Source organism: Pseudophryne corroboree, unplaced genomic scaffold (assembly GCF_028390025.1).
Source record: "Pseudophryne corroboree isolate aPseCor3 unplaced genomic scaffold, aPseCor3.hap2 scaffold_99, whole genome shotgun sequence".
NCBI classification, from domain to species: Eukaryota; Metazoa; Chordata; class Amphibia; order Anura; family Myobatrachidae; genus Pseudophryne; species Pseudophryne corroboree.
Genome location: NW_026970570.1, coordinates 563,334 through 583,348, shown reverse-complemented (window position 1 = coordinate 583,348; position 20,015 = coordinate 563,334). Strand labels below are relative to the sequence as shown.

Sequence of the window (20,015 nt, the reverse complement as noted above, 5' to 3'; positions counted from 1 at the left end):
CACCACCCACCCAACCACCCAGTCACCAGAGCCACCCACAAACCAACTGGCTCCGTGATTTAATTTGCACAGTGTAGTCATCCAGGCAGCATGTCCTTCTCAATGGAAGGATCTCTGGTTCCATGGAATCTTCCGCATTGGAATGCTGCGGAACAAAAAGGATTTAAATATTCAGCTTGCTAGCATTCAATGTACCTGCGGCTTGGCTCTAGCACATGGGTCTTCATCCTGTGGCCCTCCAGCTGCTGTGAAACTACACATCCCAGCATGCCCTGCCACAGTTTTGCTATAAGGTATGCTAAAACTGAGGCAGGGCATGCTGGGATGTGTAGTTCCACAGCAGCTGGAGGGTCGCAGGTTGAAGACCCATGTTTTAGCATGCCTGTTCTATGATGCATGTTCCGTGATGTCACAATCAGCTTGGAATGGGGTGTCTAGCAGGCATTTGCTGACAGCCACTTGAGGGAGACACACATCAGGAGATGCAGCATATCGGAGGTCTTCGATGCCTTTCCAGCAAATGCACACCACCTGCTGCTGGTCTGGACACAAAACAATGCCCACAATCGAAGTCCCAAAATGCCCAACTACAGGATTCATGTAAGTAGTGAATTTAGGAATGAATTTAGAAGTAGGAAATTAAGTTAGTTCACAAGTACATTCAAATTCAGATCTAAAGTCTAGGTAGGCCTCACGTCCTGGCAGCCGCCAGCATTTAAAAATGCCTTGATTAGAGGTACGGAATTAAATGTAGATAAGAAGTAGACACAAAATAAGACTCCGCAGAGCAGTTATCAGGTGTTTTTATCAGTTGTTGCATTTAAAAAATCAAGCAATTAGGGAACACAATGTTGCAACAATGTAACCCTATTTGCAAAATAGTACTAAATAAGTTTGTCGATGTAAGACATTTGCAAAGGTGCATCCAAAACACGCTGGAAAATGCTACTGAATCTGTTTTTGGAGGCTAGAATAGGAAATGTGCATCGGTCCTACAAGTACTGAAAGCTCTTCTCCCATCTCCCTTTTCTGAAAAGCCATTTAATATATGGTTCCCAGATAGGGGACATATCAGATATTGCCTTTCAAAAGCAGCAAATATCATACCACTTCTATTGCCATCAAAGATAAACATTGATTGTTTTCAGATATTGGATTGAAAAAGCAGTCTTTATTGACATAAAGAAGCAAAAAAACATACATAAACATTACACACATAAGTACTGTGTTGCAGCACAGCCAAAACACAATACAAATGCTGTCGGTATAGTACAGTTCAAGAACTACAGCACAGGTCAGCCTACACTATAAATCATGAACTGCACTATACATTTAAACAATACAATAGTTAATAAGGCTATGGGTGTGGAGTGTAAGAGGGTGACGGAATCACAAGCCCAAAGCTTTATTGAAAGACAGACACATATAAAGGGAGGATTAATAAATACAAAGATACCCTTTACTATAGAATGTAGTCCAATCCGGTCTTTCAACTCTTCCACAACTGAAAAACGGATAGTGTTCCCAAGCCTTCCATCCTGGAATATCTTCAGTCTCTCGCCAATGAAGAAAACAATCCCTCCAGCAGACTCTTCAACCACAATACAATATCACAGCCAAAAGAGCGAGAAGCAACTACACTTGCGTTTAAACAAAATGGCTAAAACTTAGTGGAGGAAAGTGCAGTGCACCAAAACATAAGCTGACACAATCATGGAGAATGCGCCAGCATATATGCTCTTCTGTCTATATTTTCCAAACCTGCTCTTGTCCCCTCCAGTTGCTCCATGTAGATTTGACGTCTGGCAAGGTGCATAACTCACTGACAAGCAGGCACACTCCTGCATGAGTTTTCTCTCTCACTAGCTGGATGATACACATTCATTTTCATGTGCTCCACCTCCGACACACCGCCCACCTAACCACCCAGTAACCAGAGCCACCCACAAGCCAACTGGCTCCGTGATTTAATTTGCACAGTGCAGTCATCCAGGCAGCATGTCCTTCTCAATGGAATAATCTCTGGTTCCATGGAATCTTCCACATTGGAATGCTGCGGAACAAAAAGGATTTAAACGTTCAGCTTGCTAGCATTCAATGTACCTGCGGTTTGGTTCTAGCACATGGGTCTTCATCCTGTGGCCCTCCAGCTGCTGTGAAACTACACATCCCAGCATGCCCTGCCACAGTTTTGCTATTAAGGTATGCTAAAACTGAGGCAGGGCATGCTGGGATATGTAGTTCCACAGCAGCTGGAGGGTCGCAGGTTGAAGACCCATGTTCTAGCATGCCTGTTCTATGATGCATGTTCCGTGATGTCACAATCAGCTTGGAATGGGGTGTCTAGCATGCATTTGCTGACTGCCACTTGAGGCAGACACACATCAGGAGATGCAGCATATCGGAGGTCTTCGATGCCTTTCCAGCAAATGCACACCACCAGCTGCTGGTCTGGACACAAAACAATGCCCACAATTGAAGGCTCAAAATGCCCAACTACAGGATTAATGTAAGTAGTGAATTTAGGAATGAGTTTAGAAGTAGGAAATTAAGTTAGTTCACAAGTACATTCAAATTCAGATCTAAAGTCTAGGTAGGCCTCACGTCCTGGCAGCACCAAGCATTTAAAAATGCCTTGATTATAGGTAGGGAATTAAATGTAGATAAGAAGTAGACACAAAAGAAGACTCCACAGAGCAATTATCAGGTGTCTTTATCAATTTTTGCATTTAAAAAATCAAGCAATTAGGGAACACAATGTTGCGACAATGTAACCCTATTTGCAAAATAGTACTAAATAAGTTTGTCGATGTAAGACATTTGCAAAGGCGCAAACAAAACACGCTGGAAAATGCAACTGAATCTGTTTTTGGAGGTTAGAATAGATGCAGGATCAAGTAGCTCAATGGGTAGGGTGTTTGATTAGAATTTAACAGGTTATAGGTTTGAATCCTGGGTATGATAGTTTGAGGTGTTATTTAATAAAGTATGTTTATATATTAGTCACACATGGCTTACTTGTACAAATGGCATGTCACCAGTTAGTGCTGACTGCTGATATGCCATTTACACAAACATGCCATGTGTGACTGTATATGCATTTAAGGAGGGCACCCCTGCAATACCACAAACCATTGAGTGTCAAGTATACTAGATATATCTTCATATCTCATGTGCTTTCTCTGAGATCAATCTTGTTATGCCCCTTCCCCACAAGGCATGCGCCTTTTGTCCATATTGCAAAAATGGGGGGGAGGGCATATAATTCTCTGTCACAGGGCACCAAAAAGTCTAGTTATGGCTCTGGTATGCATTATGTAATCTGGCAGACCATCTCTCCAACACTGGCTGGTTGGAATAGAAATCCGGTTATCTATGTGAGCAAATGACCATCAACGATTTACTCTCAAACACTAAAAAATGGACAAAAATGGTCCCCTAAACAAATTGGTTAAATTTTGGGTTTAACCAATTTGTGTAATGACCATTTTTGACCACTTTTCTAGTGTTTGGGAGCAAATGGTTAATTGACATTTGCTCCTATACATTACCAGATTTTCATTCCATCCATCCAGACTGGATAGATAGCCTGACAGATAATTGTGTAGTGTACGCCCAGGATAACTGTTAGTCATGCTTTATTTTATGGCGGCACATAAATGGGTGGACAGATCCAGGGCAAGCACTGCCCACTCATGCATAGTTGTCAACTGATGTGAAGTTCCAGGGGGCAATCTCAGTTATAAAGAGAAGTATCTGGAAATTGTCCCTAGTTAAAAAAAAATTTTTTGATCAACTCCATTTATTTAGTATGATATCCCAGGTGATAGGATGCCGGCAGTCAGAACAACATACTTTATTAAATAACACATCTCAAACTACCATACCCAGGATTCAAACCTATAACCTGTTGAATTCTAATCAAACACCCTACCTATTGAGCTATTTGATCCTGCATAAAAATTGTGAACATTATATGAAGCTATTGGTACTTTGCAAAAAAAAAGAATCAGCATTACAACGCAGCAGATCCATGCAGTTTGCAGCCACACACTACATGTATCTGCTCAGCCACAATGCTGATTATTTCTTCACAAAGTACAAGGTGAGCTCCAAACAGAATTCTCTAGCTTAGAATTATACCTTTCTTTGCCAAACCTAGAAGTCGGGCCCCCCACCCTGGGATCCCCCAGAGGGAGGCCTGCACCGTCATGCGGCAGGCTTGTCCGTTTTGGAAGCAGGCTGATGGGCAGCCCAGGATTGCTTCAGTCTGGGCTTGGCAGGTCTGGAAACATGAGCTTGCTTTGGGTATGCCTGACCTTGGGTACGCTTTACCTGGAGGATGAAAGGGCCAAGAAAAGTACTTTTAGCCTTCTGCGTGGTAGGAGTCATACTAGGTAGGCAAGCTGTTTTAGCAGTAGCCAGATCAGCTACAATCTTATTGAGGTCTTCTCCAAAAGGAGATTCAACTGAGGCAGCACAAGGGAACTCTCATCTGGGGACAACAACTGCAGGGAGAACACATATTTTCAGATGAACATGGTAGGGCAGAAGGCTGCCTAATACTGAAGCACCCCCAAACAACAAATCAAATGCAACTTACTTGACAGAGATGTGCCTGAGCAACGGCCCTCCCCAGCCCTATCCCAAATCATACTTATTTTGCATAGGAGATACCATGGTCATGAAGATTGTTCTCCCAGGGTTAGGTTCATTCATTGCATTCTGGGTATGCTGACCCCTGTGATTTCCCCAAATGTGGGAAACTCGACTGCATTATTTGTGGTAGTGGGGGACTGTGTTTGTGCTTTCCTCTGGTCAGCTCTGGTAAAAGTCAGATTTATTTGTCTCAGATCTTCCTCTAGCCTTGTTCTTCTTTCGAGAGTTCCCTTGTGCTGCCTCAGTTGGATCTCCTTCACTTGACAGGGGGGTGCCCGAGCAGCGACCCTCCCCAGCTCTAGCCCAACTCCTACTTAGTTGCCAGGTGAGATACTATGATCATGAAGTTGCTTCTCCCAGGGCAAGGCTCACCCATTGCACTCTGGGTGTGCTGCCCCTGCGATTTCCCCAAATGTGGGAAACTTGACTGCATAATTTGAGTTTTCCCTGGTCGGCTCTCATGTAATTCAGATCTCTTTGTCTCAGGTCTCTCTCCAGCCTAGTTTGCTGTCTGGTTCTACTTCTTTTTTCTTGAGCCCCTCCCTTCTATACCCTTGTGCACTATCCTGACTTCTCCTCCCGTCTGCTTACTTTATGCCTCCCAATGCACAATGCAAACTACGGGTAGTGCTGCAGGGCCCACACCCTTTTACTTGCTTTACAGAGCAGCTCTGGAGCTGTTACAGTGCCCAGCTGCTGCAAGAAATCAGCTTGAATGCTTCAGGGGCTGGGGAATGGCCAACATGAGCCCCACACCGAAGGAGGGTGGGGGTGCTTAATGCGAACTAGGGGTCATCCAAGCACCACAAAAGGCCTCCATGCCCTGCACGCTCCTTTTCTCTTTTCATATGCAGACGAGGGTTGAAGCCAACTTTGACCCACTGCTTGGATGACATCACCATATTCAAATCCATCTGCTGCAGGCCATCCCCCAGGAATGCTTGCACTAGTTGTTGCATTTGGTTTGTTGTTTGGGGGTGCTTCAGTATTAGGCAGCCTTCTGCCACCCCATGTTCATCTGAAAATATGTGTTCTCCCTGCAGTTGTTGTCCCCAGATGAGAGTTCCCTTGTGCTGCCTCAGTTGAATCTCCTTTACTTGACAGAGATGTGCCTGAGCAGCGGCCCTCCCCAGCCCTATCCCAAATCAAAAAAACACAAAAACTACCCACACAGGTGTGACCCTCTGTAGGAAATCAGTAGCGCTGTCCCCACCATTTATCGGAGATAATCAATAAATAATTAAAAAATGGCTAATTACTATTAAATTTTAAAACATATAAATCATATTTTATTAACATATATTGCTGCAGCAAAATTGACATACATAAAAATGCATATTGTGTATAGTGGATGCCTTTAATGTAAATGCTCCACATACACAAATGTATATACTTAATTACGTTTATTCTCTGAGGCTTGGATTTTAATAAGCTGACTTCAAAATGTCCACATAGATTAATGATAGACCAATGAGCTCGGCATTTACGGACACTGCTTGCATGAGTATGTCCTTAATTAATTAATGTCCCGAAAAAGATGTGTGCACACATATATCACTTTGAATGGATAGTTACCATGGGCGATAAGTTTTTCATTCACCTCTTTAGAACAGTCTGTTTAGGACCGTCCCAATTGGAAAGACTCCCTCTGCTGGTGCTTGTCCATTTACTGCAGAATATCTGGAGACAATATCCACGGGAATCCGTCCACAGTGCTCCGGCTCCCTCTGCTGGTGGCTAACCGCAATTGCAGGTGGACTGGCTGTTTTGTCGTAGCCAGAAGCCGGTGATCGTGTAAAACAAGCAGGAGGTGATAGTCACTGCCAGTAGGTCCTTCGAAAACGCGTTTCTCCGCCTTCCCAGTGCGTTCAGCGGCTTCCTCAGTTCGAATGACCATCATCCCAATGAACACTTTATATAGCCCCACTTATTTGAAATTCCCGCGGCCATTCGCGCATGCGCACTCAAACGTGCGTTCCAAGCCTCAGTCTCATTACAAACTTTAAATAGACTCCAGCGGCCATTTTAGCTGGTTAAAACACACGATCCAAGCCTCATTATCACACCCGGAAGTTGCATCCATCGTTCTTATTAACAATATCAGAATCAAGCCTCGTTTTAAAACATAATTATCTACAACTTCATATTCAATTATACTGAACTCTAATGCAATTTGCTCAACAAGATTACGTCACTTAGTTTAATCATAATTAATTTATCATGATTACAAGTAATCCATGTCTTATTTGACAACATCAGTACAAATATGACCGTATTTAAGAACAATATTAATACTAGTCAACACATCCTATTTTATTAGCACAGGTGATAAATATATTAAATATACTGCTCAACAGTATCATTACTCGGAAATAAAAGGGGACTAATTTTGATTATAATTTGTACTTTATAATTTATAATTTAGATCCCCACACGCCATCTTGTGGTTCAAATACATAATTACATTAAGATCGAAAATGACATCATTATAACAAATACTTTTGTTAAGGAGGTAGATCAAAACCGATATTTACATTACAAAAGTAGTCATTTACAACGATGGAAGGATAATATACCGAAGGGCCAGTTCCTTCGGATAAAAAGGAATTGTTCCACCAAAGAAGGAGCAAGAGAACAAATGGAATCTCTCTATGGGGCGTTTCTTACGCAGGGGTATCCAATATCTGTTCTTGACCAGGCTTGGAAGGAGGTGGAAAATGTGGAAAGAGACCATTTATTGGATACCACCAGCAAAAATACTAGAAAGAAAAATAACAAAATGACGGATAGGACAACAATGTTTGTAACTAAGTATAATACTAGTGCATACAAGATCAAGAGGATAATTAAGAAGAACTTTTCTATTCTCAAGTTGGATGAGATGTTGAACTCCAATGTAGTCCTTAGTGAACAGGTAATATTTCGGAAGTCAGATAGTCTGAAGTCCGCACTAGCTCCAAGTTTTTTTAGGAGACCTGGGGAAAAATCCATGGCTCCAGATGCCCAAGGGGGACAAATAGATACATGGATACCCAAACCGCCATTAGGGTTCCATAAGTGTGGTAGACTAAACTGTACAACATGCAAACACACAAAAAAGAAAACCACACAATTTGTCTCATCTGTATCGGGAGAGAAATTCAATATAAAAAGTTTTCTGAATTGTAGATCCATGTATGTTATCTACGTCTTACAGTGTGGTTGTGGAGCACAGTACGTGGGGCGCACCACTCGGGCACTTCACGTTAGGTTCATGGAGCATAAAAGACAGATAGATAAAAAAGTAGGAAACACCTACCTATACCGCCATATTTTGGAATGCAATGGAGGGAAAAGTGATAATCTACAAATCATGGCAATTGAACAAGTGGCGGTAACCAGTAGAGGAGGTGATAGGTATAAAAGGTTATGTAAGAAAGAGGCTTTCTGGATCTTTAGCCTAAAAACCTTGATCCCGCAGGGTCTGAATGATACGGTTGAGTTAAATAAAATCTAAGTTCAAATGTTTAATATTTATAATATAAATATTTGATTTTTATAAATATCATTCTTGACATATAATATATGGGGGGGTGGGATAGGATATGGTTCCTTATGATGCTGGATTAAGGAGATGGAGATAACAGGATTATGTATAACAATACGAAGGGGTGTAATTATGTATTTGAACCACAAGATGGCGTGTGGGGATCTAAATTATAAATTATAAAGTACAAATTATAATCAAAATTAGTCCCCTTTTATTTCCGAGTAATGATACTGTTGAGCAGTATATTTAATATATTTATCACCTGTGCTAATAAAATAGGATGTGTTGACTAGTATTAATATTGTTCTTAAATACGGTCATATTTGTACTGATGTTGTCAAATAAGACATGGATTACTTGTAATCATGATAAATTAATTATGATTAAACTAAGTGACGTAATCTTGTTGAGCAAATTGCATTAGAGTTCAGTATAATTGAATATGAAGTTGTAGATAATTATGTTTTAAAACGAGGCTTGATTCTGATATTGTTAATAAGAACGATGGATGCAACTTCCGGGTGTGATAATGAGGCTTGGATCGTGTGTTTTAACCAGCTAAAATGGCCGCTGGAGTCTATTTAAAGTTTGTAATGAGACTGAGGCTTGGAACGCACGTTTGAGTGCGCATGCGCGAATGGCCGCGGGAATTTCAAATAAGTGGGGCTATATAAAGTGTTCATTGGGATGATGGTCATTCGAACTGAGGAAGCCGCTGAACGCACTGGGAAGGCGGAGAAACGCGTTTTCGAAGGACCTACTGGCAGTGACTATCACCTCCTGCTTGTTTTACACGATCACCGGCTTCTGGCTACGACAAAACAGCCAGTCCACCTGCAATTGCGGTTAGCCACCAGCAGAGGGAGCCGGAGCACTGTGGACGGATTCCCGTGGATATTGTCTCCAGATATTCTGCAGTAAATGGACAAGCACCAGCAGAGGGAGTCTTTCCAATTGGGACGGTCCTAAACAGACTGTTCTAAAGAGGTGAATGAAAAACTTATCGCCCATGGTAACTATCCATTCAAAGTGATATATGTGTGCACACATCTTTTTCGGGACATTAATTAATTAAGGACATACTCATGCAAGCAGTGTCCGTAAATGCCGAGCTCATTGGTCTATCATTAATCTATGTGGACATTTTGAAGTCAGCTTATTAAAATCCAAGCCTCAGAGAATAAACGTAATTAAGTATATACATTTGTGTATGTGGAGCATTTACATTAAAGGCATCCACTATACACAATATGCATTTTTATGTATGTCAATTTTGCTGCAGCAATATATGTTAATAAAATATGATTTATATGTTTTAAAATTTAATAGTAATTAGCCATTTTTTAATTATTTATTGATTATCTCCGATAAATGGTGGGGACAGCGCTACTGATTTCCTACAGAGGGTCACACCTGTGTGGGTAGTTTTTGTGTTTTTTTGTTCAATATAGGGATTGCAATTATCCCTGTATCAGGAGCAGCAGTCTCCGCCATTGTCTAAAATCTCCTTGATCCAGCGGGTACTGGCGCCGGAGAGTGTATACTTCTGTCCACACAAGGTTGGTGTGTGGGCGGTTGTGTACACATCCAGTATCATTTATTCTTTGATTTGATTGTCTTAGGTAATTGCATCTCGGGCAGCAGGTAACTTGGGGAACCATTGATCTGGCAGCGCTTAAGTGCATAGCTGAACGATTGGAAAGACGCAATGTGTATTTAAGAGGGGGGGAAGATATACAAATTATGGAGAGGGATGAGAATTTGGAGGATATGCATGGTTTATTCAATAGACTAGAAAATCTATGTATAGAGGAAACAAGGCACTGGTGGGACCAGGTGTCCTTACAGAAATATTTAGATCAAGGTTTGATACCCAGGGGATTGAGGATTTTAAAGACCTCTACGTTTAAAGAGGACAAGCAGTTTTCAGAGGAATGGAATAAATTACTAGATAATTGTTCCATAAACCTTATGAAATTGCTTGTCAGATTTAGGGAAGACAAAGTTAGTGTGATACAGAAGGAAATTGAAAAGACCCAGGATTTGTTGAAATCTTTTTCTGAAGACAAAGGATTCAATGAAAGAGATCTGAGAGTAAATCTTAAGGTGGAGGATTTTGAAAAAACCTTAGTCTTCAGAAAAAACAACAAACTAAATCGGGATAAATTAGACTATCAAAAGGGAGAGGTTCACACTTACAATAGAAGGAGGGACAACATCTATGACCAAAAACCCTCTAAAAGGGAATTAGGACCCAGACAAAATCTTGAACATAGATTAGGTCATTACAGGGGACCAAGAACCCCAATTGATCGGAGAGATTCCAGGAGTTTTAGGAATCAGGATGAGGGGAATTGGGAACCAAATACCTATAGGAATAGGCATGATAATTTATTCCAACAAAATAGTGTCAAATCCCCAGCCCCATATTCCAAGTGGAGTAGAAGAGACTCTGGAAGGGATGATTGGGTAGATATGGGAGGGAAGAATAGGCAACAGTCGAACACCCATGGTGGCACAAATAATTTTTTGGAGGACAGCCACAGATTCCAAAACCGTCCACAAAGAAAGTACGAAGGAACAGGGTGGTCCGGAAAAAGGCAAAGAGAACAAGAGCCAGAGGAAAGAGAGGAAGAAAGAGTAGGTCAAGTAAAAAACATGAAATTAAAGTGAAGGGAAAAGGGGTTTTTAATTTGTCCTCAAAAAAGTTGGGTCCAGATCAACTGAGATTGCTTGAAAAGGGCTTAAACTTTGCTCCCGCCCAAAAACCCAACTTATTCGATCTATTCGTTGATCTTAATAGATATATCAGAACGCTAAGTAGAAAGCGATATTTCGCGATGAAAAATATGAAGAAAAAAGGTATTGAAGGTAATCCCATTATATTGGATCAGGATGACCAATTAATGGTTGATATATTAGAATCCTTGGCAGATGAATCAACGAATGAGTCGAATAAGGAGGACTATACTAAAATATTTGATGGTAATGGGACAAACAGATTTAAAAATAAGTCTGAGTTTTACCCGCTGACTTATAGAGGGCCCTATATTGAGAGCTTCTATAAGTCAACATTAGAACAATTTAGGGAGATGTGCCAAAAATCAGAGAAACAATCGTTAAAGGATAATTTGAGTACTAAGGAACGATCAGCACTTAAAATCTTGAGGGGGGATCCCTCCTTGACTATTAAACAAGCTGATAAAGGCGGTGGGATTGTGGTAATGGATACAGTGATGTACTTGGCGGAGGCCAATAGACAATTAAACAACGTCCACCTGTATTCAAGACTGACCCACAATCCCACCGCACAGTTTCAAAAGGAATTAAAAATCTTGCTAAATAGGGCAGTGGATTTAGGTGCTATATCCAGAGAAACTCAATGTTTTTTGTTTTCTGATAATCCGGTAATTCCCACGTATTATTGTCTTCCAAAAGTACATAAAACTTTAATTAACCCCCCGGGAAGACCCATTATTGCGGGGGTAGATTCATTGACCAGCAATTTATCTTTTTTTATAGACAGTTTTTTACAGGGTTATGTTGTCAAATTAAAATCACACATTAAGGACACTACACATTTTTTAAATTTAATTAAAAATATTAAATGGCAGTCAACTTATTGTTTTATCACATGTGATGTAGAATCATTATATTCTAACATTGAGCACCAGTTGGGGATTGAGGCAGTGGCATTTTATCTGTTAAGAGACCCTAATATAGGGGAAGAATTGCGGTGGTTGATTTTGGAGAGTATTAGATTTATACTCGAACATAATTATTTTATTTTTGATAAACGATATTATTTACAGACTAGGGGGACGGCCATGGGAACCAGGTTCGCTCCGAGTTTCGCCAACCTGTTTATGGGGCGGTTCGAGGAACAACATGTGTGGACCAGTGATCTCGGGGCGAGCCTGGTTCTTTATGGCCGTTTCATTGATGATTTATTTTTCATTTGGGAGGGGAGCACTGAATCAGCAGAAGAATTTGTTGCCAGTTTGAATTGCAATAATTATGGTTTGAAGTTTACGGGGTACTGCCACCCCACACAGGTCACTTTTTTGGATATAGCACTTAAGATCGAAAATGACATCATTATAACAAATACTTTTGTTAAGGAGGTAGATCAAAACCGATATTTACATTACAAAAGTAGTCATTTACAACGATGGAAGGATAATATACCGAAGGGCCAGTTCCTTCGGATAAAAAGGAATTGTTCCACCAAAGAAGGAGCAAGAGAACAAATGGAATCTCTCTATGGGGCGTTTCTTATGCAGGGGTATCCAATATCTGTTCTTGACCAGGCTTGGAAGGAGGTGGAAAATATGGAAAGAGACCATTTATTGGATACCACCAGCAAAAATACTAGAAAGAAAAATAACAAAATGACGGATAGGACAACAATGTTTGTAACTAAGTATAATACTAGTGCATACAAGATCAAGAGGATAATTAAGAAGAACTTTTCTATTCTCAAGTTGGATGAGATGTTGAACTCCAATGTAGTCCTTAGTGAACAGGTAATATTTCGGAAGTCAGATAGTCTGAAGTCCGCACTAGCTCCAAGTTTTTTTAGGAGACCTGGGGAAAAATCCATGGCTCCAGATGCCCAAGGGGGACAAATAGATACATGGATACCCAAACCGCCATTAGGGTTCCATAAGTGTGGTAGACTAAACTGTACAACATGCAAACACACAAAAAAGAAAACCACACAATTTGTCTCATCTGTATCGGGAGAGAAATTCAATATAAAAAGTTTTCTGAATTGTAGATCCATGTATGTTATCTACGTCTTACAGTGTGGTTGTGGAGCACAGTACGTGGGGCGCACCACTCGGGCACTTCACGTTAGGTTCATGGAGCATAAAAGACAGATAGATAAAAAAGTAGGAAACACCTACCTATACCGCCATATTTTGGAATGCAATGGAGGGAAAAGTGATAATCTACAAATCATGGCAATTGAACAAGTGGCGGTAACCAGTAGAGGAGGTGATAGGTATAAAAGGTTATGTAAGAAAGAGGCTTTCTGGATCTTTAGCCTAAAAACCTTGATCCCGCAGGGTCTGAATGATACGGTTGAGTTAAATAAAATCTAAGTTCAAATGTTTAATATTTATAATATAAATATTTGATTTTTATAAATATCATTCTTGACATATAATATATGGGGGGGTGGGATAGGATATGGTTCCTTATGATGCTGGATTAAGGAGATGGAGATAACAGGATTATGTATAACAATACGAAGGGGTGTAATTATGTATTTGAACCACAAGATGGCGTGTGGGGATCTAAATTATAAATTATAAAGTACAAATTATAATCAAAATTAGTCCCCTTTTATTTCCGAGTAATGATACTGTTGAGCAGTATATTTAATATATTTATCACCTGTGCTAATAAAATAGGATGTGTTGACTAGTATTAATATTGTTCTTAAATACGGTCATATTTGTACTGATGTTGTCAAATAAGACATGGATTACTTGTAATCATGATAAATTAATTATGATTAAACTAAGTGACGTAATCTTGTTGAGCAAATTGCATTAGAGTTCAGTATAATTGAATATGAAGTTGTAGATAATTATGTTTTAAAACGAGGCTTGATTCTGATATTGTTAATAAGAACGATGGATGCAACTTCCGGGTGTGATAATGAGGCTTGGATCGTGTGTTTTAACCAGCTAAAATGGCCGCTGGAGTCTATTTAAAGTTTGTAATGAGACTGAGGCTTGGAACGCACGTTTGAGTGCGCATGCGCGAATGGCCGCGGGAATTTCAAATAAGTGGGGCTATATAAAGTGTTCATTGGGATGATGGTCATTCGAACTGAGGAAGCCGCTGAACGCACTGGGAAGGCGGAGAAACGCGTTTTCGAAGGACCTACTGGCAGTGACTATCACCTCCTGCTTGTTTTACACGATCACCGGCTTCTGGCTACGACAAAACAGCCAGTCCACCTGCAATTGCGGTTAGCCACCAGCAGAGGGAGCCGGAGCACTGTGGACGGATTCCCGTGGATATTGTCTCCAGATATTCTGCAGTAAATGGACAAGCACCAGCAGAGGGAGTCTTTCCAATTGGGACGGTCCTAAACAGACTGTTCTAAAGAGGTGAATGAAAAACTTATCGCCCATGGTAACTATCCATTCAAAGTGATATATGTGTGCACACATCTTTTTCGGGACATTAATTAATTAAGGACATACTCATGCAAGCAGTGTCCGTAAATGCCGAGCTCATTGGTCTATCATTAATCTATGTGGACATTTTGAAGTCAGCTTATTAAAATCCAAGCCTCAGAGAATAAACGTAATTAAGTATATACATTTGTGTATGTGGAGCATTTACATTAAAGGCATCCACTATACACAATATGCATTTTTATGTATGTCAATTTTGCTGCAGCAATATATGTTAATAAAATATGATTTATATGTTTTAAAATTTAATAGTAATTAGCCATTTTTTAATTATTTATTGATTATCTCCGATAAATGGTGGGGACAGCGCTACTGATTTCCTACAGAGGGTCACACCTGTGTGGGTAGTTTTTGTGTTTTTTTGTTCAATATAGGGATTGCAATTATCCCTGTATCAGGAGCAGCAGTCTCCGCCATTGTCTAAAATCTCCTTGATCCAGCGGGTACTGGCGCCGGAGAGTGTATACTTCTGTCCACACAAGGTTGGTGTGTGGGCGGTTGTGTACACATCCAGTATCATCTATCCCAAATCATACTTATTTTGCATAGGAGATACTATTGTCATGAAGATTGTTCTCCCAGGGTGAGGTTCATTCATTGCATTCTGGGTATGCTGACCCCTGTGATTTCCCCAAATGTGGGAAACTCGACTGCATTATTTGTGGTAGTGGTGGACTGTGTTTGTGCTTTCCTCTGGTCAGCTCTGGTAAAAGTCAGATTTCTTTATATCAGATCTTCCTCTAGCCTTGTTCTTCTTTTGAGAGTTCCCTTGTGCTGCCTCAGTTGGATCTCCTTCACTTGAAAGGTAGTGCCCGAGCAGCGACCCTCCCCAGCTCTAGCCCAACTCCTACTAACCTGCCAGGTGAGATACTATGATCATGAAGGTGCTTCTCCCAGGGCAAGGCTCACCCATTGCACTCTGGGTGTGCTGCCCCTTGCGATTTCCCCAAATGTGGGAAACTTGACTGCATAATTTGTGTTTCCCCTGGACGGCTCTCGTATAATTCAGATCTCTTTGTCTCAGGTCTCTCTCCAGCCTAGTATGCTGTCTGTTTCCACTTCTCTTTTCTTGAGCCCATCCCTTCTATAACCTTGTGCACTATCCTGACTTCTCCTCCCGTCTGCTTACTTTGTGCCTTCCAATGCACAATGCAAACTACAGGTAGTGCTGCAGGGCCCACACCCTTTTACTTGCCTTACAGAGCAGCTCTGGAGCTGTTACAGTACCCAGCTGCTGCAAGAAATCAGCTTGAATGCTTTAGGGGCTGGGGCATGGCCAACATGAGCCCCACACCGAAGGAGGGTGGGGTTGTTTATTGCGAACTAGGGGTCATCCAAGCGTCGCAAAAGGCCGCCATGCCCTGCATATCCCTTTTCTCTTTTCATGAGCAGACGAGGGATGAAGCCAACTTTGACCCACTGCTTGGATGACATCACTTGCTGCCTTTCCAATGAAGCAAGTTTAATTTAGTAATAGGTGAAAAACCATCCCTACAAAGGTGTTAATCAGATACTTGGCTTTGTGGACACTTTTCAGAGAACAAATTTGTTAGCATAAAAATAAAGCCAGAAAATGAAGAGCTGTTTAATCACTCAATTGGATTTTTCTGCAAGCGTATTTCTTTTTCTCTGCAACCCACTGCTAAGTTGTGCTTCCTAGCTGTTCTTTTATAAAATCACTTAATCAAATCTAACTCTGATTACATCAGAGAAGGCCAGGTACCCTACACCATAAGAGGGGGTTTGAAATTTTGACTTGTCTACTTAAAGATCACCAAAATCTGATAACAAGGTAAATTACGTCCCTGGGTAGGATTGAACCACCAACCTTTTGGTTAATAACCGAACACGCTAACTGATTGCGCCACAGAGACACATTGCAAAAGCATATACTGACAAAGGCTAATAAGCATTCATCTAGAACGTTTCCTAGAAAAACTTTAAAAAGTCAATAATCTGGAGAGTTTTTGTAAGATGTTTCTTCCATCAACCAATGAAGAAACACATTGGTACTTTCCCATGATGAGTGAGTGCTTCAGGATCTCTTGCACTTACATGTGCAGCAGAGTACTGCAATGGAAGCATGCTGGGCCCATAACCCAGAGGTAGGCAGATTGAAACTATCCTCTGCTATATGCATTTTTTTTTTGTTAATTAAAGTAATCCAAAACTGGGATTGATATTTTTGCTCTTTTATTTTTACTTAAAGTACAATAACTTTTATTATTTTAATTTGTTTTAATAGTATATTGACAGTATTGTTTTCTTTCAAAAATCCACTTAATTTTCTTTACCCTATTATTCAAATGGTAATTGACAAAAACAAACTACATTGTCACCAGAAGAGCAATACAAAATGTACAAGTGATATATTAAAATCATCTTTCCAGCTTGAATTTCAATGATGCATTGGGGCAACGATTTTGTGAGAAACCTCTTCACCCTTAAATAAAGATTTTCTTAATTCCTTACCTGTGTGCTAATTAGATATCACCTTGTTTTCACATTAAACAGACTTCCACATGAGAAAGCAGCAAGGATGCAGTGGCGTTAATGTTTCCTGGTGTCAACCTGTATTATTTCAGTAGATATTGAAATGAGGATGCATCTTGCTGCCTTTCCAATGAAGCATGTTTAATTTAGTAATAGGTGAAAAACCATCCCTACAAAGGTGTTAATCAGATACTTGGCTTTGTGGACTCTTTTCAGAGAACAAATTTGTTAGCATAAAAATAAAGCCAGAAAATGAAGAGCTGTTTAATCACTCAATTGGATTTTTCTGCCAGCATATTTCTTTTTCTCTGCAACCCACTGCTAAATTGTGCTTCCTAGCTGTTTTTTTTATAAAATCACTTAATCAAATCTAACTGATTACATCAGAGTAGGCCAGGTACCCTACACCATAAGAGAGGGTTTGAAATTTTGACTTGTCTACTTAAATATCACCAAAATCTGATCACAAGGTCAATTACGTCCCTGGGTGGGATTGAACCACCAACTTTTTGGTTAATAGCCGTACACACTAACTGATTGCGCTACAGCGACACTTTGTGAAAGTACATACTGACAAAGGCTAATAAGCATTCATCTAGAACGTTTCCTAGAAAAACTTTAAATAGTCAATAATCTGGAGAGTTTTTGTAAGATGTTTCTTCCATCAACCAATGAAGAAACACATTGGTACTTTCCCATGATGAGTGAGTGCTTCAGGATCTCTTGCACTTACATGTGCAGCAGAGTACTGTAATGGAAGCATGCTGGGTCCATAACCCAGAGGTAGGCAGATTGAAATTATCCTCTGCTATATGCATTTTTTTTTTGTTAATTAAAGTAATCCAAAACTGGGATTGATATTTTTGCTCTTTTTATTTTACTTAAAGTACAATAACTTTTACCTTTTTAATTTGTTTTAATAGTATATAGACAGTATTGTTTTCTTTCAAAAATCCACTTAATTTTCTTTACCCGATTATTAAAATGGTAATTGACAAAAACAAACTACATTGTCACCAGAAGAGCAATACAAAATGTACAAGTGATATATTAAAATCATCTTTCCAGCTTGAATTTCAATGATGCATTGGGGCAACGATTTTGTGAGAAACATCTTACCCTTAAATAAAGATTTTCTTAATTCCTTACCTGTGTGCTAATTAGATATCACCTTTTTTTCACATTAAACAGACTTCCACATGAGAAAGCAGCAAGGATGCAGTGGCGTTAATGTTTCCTGGTGTCAACCTGTATTATTTCAGTAGATATTGAAATGAGGATGCATCTTGCTGCCTTTCCAATGAAGCAAGTTTAATTTAGTAATAGGTGAAAAACCATCCCTACAGAGATGTTAATCCGATACTTGGCTTTGTGGACACTTTTCAGAGAATAAATTAGTTAGCATAAAAATAAAGCCAGAAAATGAAGAGCTGTTTAATCACTCAATTGGATTTTTCTGCCAGCATATTTCATTTTCTCTGCAAACCACTGCTAAATTGTGCTTCCTAGCTGTTTTTTGATAAAATCACTTAATCAAATCTAACTCTGATTACATCAGAGTAGGCCAGGTACCCTACACCATAAGAGGGGGTTTGAAATTTTGACTTGTCTACTTAAAGATCACCAAAATCTGATGACAAGGTCAATAACATCCATGGGTGGGATTGAACCACCAACCCTTTGGTTAATAACCAAACACACTAACCGATTGCACCACAGAGACACTTTGCAAAAGTACATACTGACAAAGGCTAATAAGCATTCATCTAGAACGTTTCCTAGAAAACTTTAAAAAGTCAATAATCTGGAGAGTTTTTGTAAGATGTTTCTTCCATCAACCAATGAAGAAACACATTGGTACTTTCCCATGATGAGTGAGTGCTTCAGAATCTCTTGCACTTACATGTGCAGCAGAGTACTGCAATGGAAGCATGCTGGGCCCCTTAACCCAGAGGTAGGCAGATTGAAACTATCCTCTGCTATATGCATTTTTTTTTTTGTTAATTAAAGTAATCCAAAACTGGGATTGATATTTTTGCTCTTTTATTTTTACTTAAAGTACAATAACTTTTACCATTTTAATTTGTTTTAATAGTATATTGACAGTATTGTTTTCTTTCAAAAATCCACTTAATTTTCTTTACCCTATTATTAAAATGGTAATTGACAAAAACAAACTACATTGTCACCAGAAGAGCAATACAAAATGTACAAGTGATATATTAAAATCATCTTTCCAGCTTGAATTTCAATGATGCATTGGGGCAACGATTTTGTGAGAAACATCTTCACCCTTAAATAAAGATTTTCTTAATTCCTTACCTGTGTGCTAATTAGATATCACCTTGTTTTCACATTAAACAGACTTCCACATGAGAAAGCAGCAAGGATGCAGTGGCGTTAATGTTTCCTGGTGTCAACCTGTATTATTTCAGTAGATATTGAAATGAGGATGCATCTTGCTGCCTTTCCAATAAAGCAAGTTTAATTTAGCAATAGGTGAAAAACCATCCCTACAAAGATGTTAATCAGATACTTGGCTTTGTGGACACTTTTCAGAGAACAAATTTGTTAGCATAAAAATAAAGCCAGAAAATGAAGAGCTGTTTAATCACTCAATTGGATTTTTTTGCCAGCATATTTCTTTTTCTCTGCAAACCGCTGCTAAATTGTGCTTCCTAGCTGTTTTTATAAAATCACTGAATCAAATCTAACTCTGATTACATCAGAGAAGGCCAGGTACCCTACACCATAACAGGGGTTTTTGAAATTTTGACTTGTCTACTTAAAGATCACCAAAATCTGATAACAAGGTCAATTACATCCCTGGGTGGGATTGAACCACCAACCTTTTGGTTAATAGCCGTACACACTAACTGATTGCGCCACAGCGACACTTTGCAAAAGTACATACTGACAAAGGCTAATAAGCATTCATCTAGAACGTTTCCTAGAAAAACTTTAAATAGTCAATAATCTGGAGAGTTTTTGTAAGATGTTTCTTCCATCAACCAATGAAGAAACACATTGGTACTTTCCCATGATGAGTGAGTACTTCAGGATCTCTTGCAATTACATGTGCAGCAGAGTACTGTAATGGAAGCATGCTGGGTCCA

General features: G+C 39.7%; 4 non-coding genes across 4 annotated transcripts; all 4 read left to right on the top strand.

The window, feature by feature from the left end:
- Positions 1-4,653: 4,653 nt before the first annotated feature.
- Positions 4,654-4,817, top strand: LOC135049192 (U1 spliceosomal RNA). Its single transcript, XR_010240959.1, has one exon. It is a non-coding gene; the product is annotated as a U1 spliceosomal RNA (small nuclear RNA).
- Positions 4,818-4,969: 152 nt separating this feature from the next.
- LOC135049623 (U1 spliceosomal RNA) lies at positions 4,970-5,132 on the top strand. The gene has a single exon (XR_010241351.1). It is a non-coding gene; the product is annotated as a U1 spliceosomal RNA (small nuclear RNA).
- A 9,806-nt stretch (positions 5,133-14,938) lies between these two features.
- On the top strand, positions 14,939-15,102 carry LOC135049242 (U1 spliceosomal RNA). The gene has a single exon (XR_010241008.1). It is a non-coding gene; the product is annotated as a U1 spliceosomal RNA (small nuclear RNA).
- Positions 15,103-15,253: 151 nt separating this feature from the next.
- LOC135049394 (U1 spliceosomal RNA) lies at positions 15,254-15,417 on the top strand. Its single transcript, XR_010241151.1, has one exon. It is a non-coding gene; the product is annotated as a U1 spliceosomal RNA (small nuclear RNA).
- Positions 15,418-20,015: the final 4,598 nt, after the last annotated feature.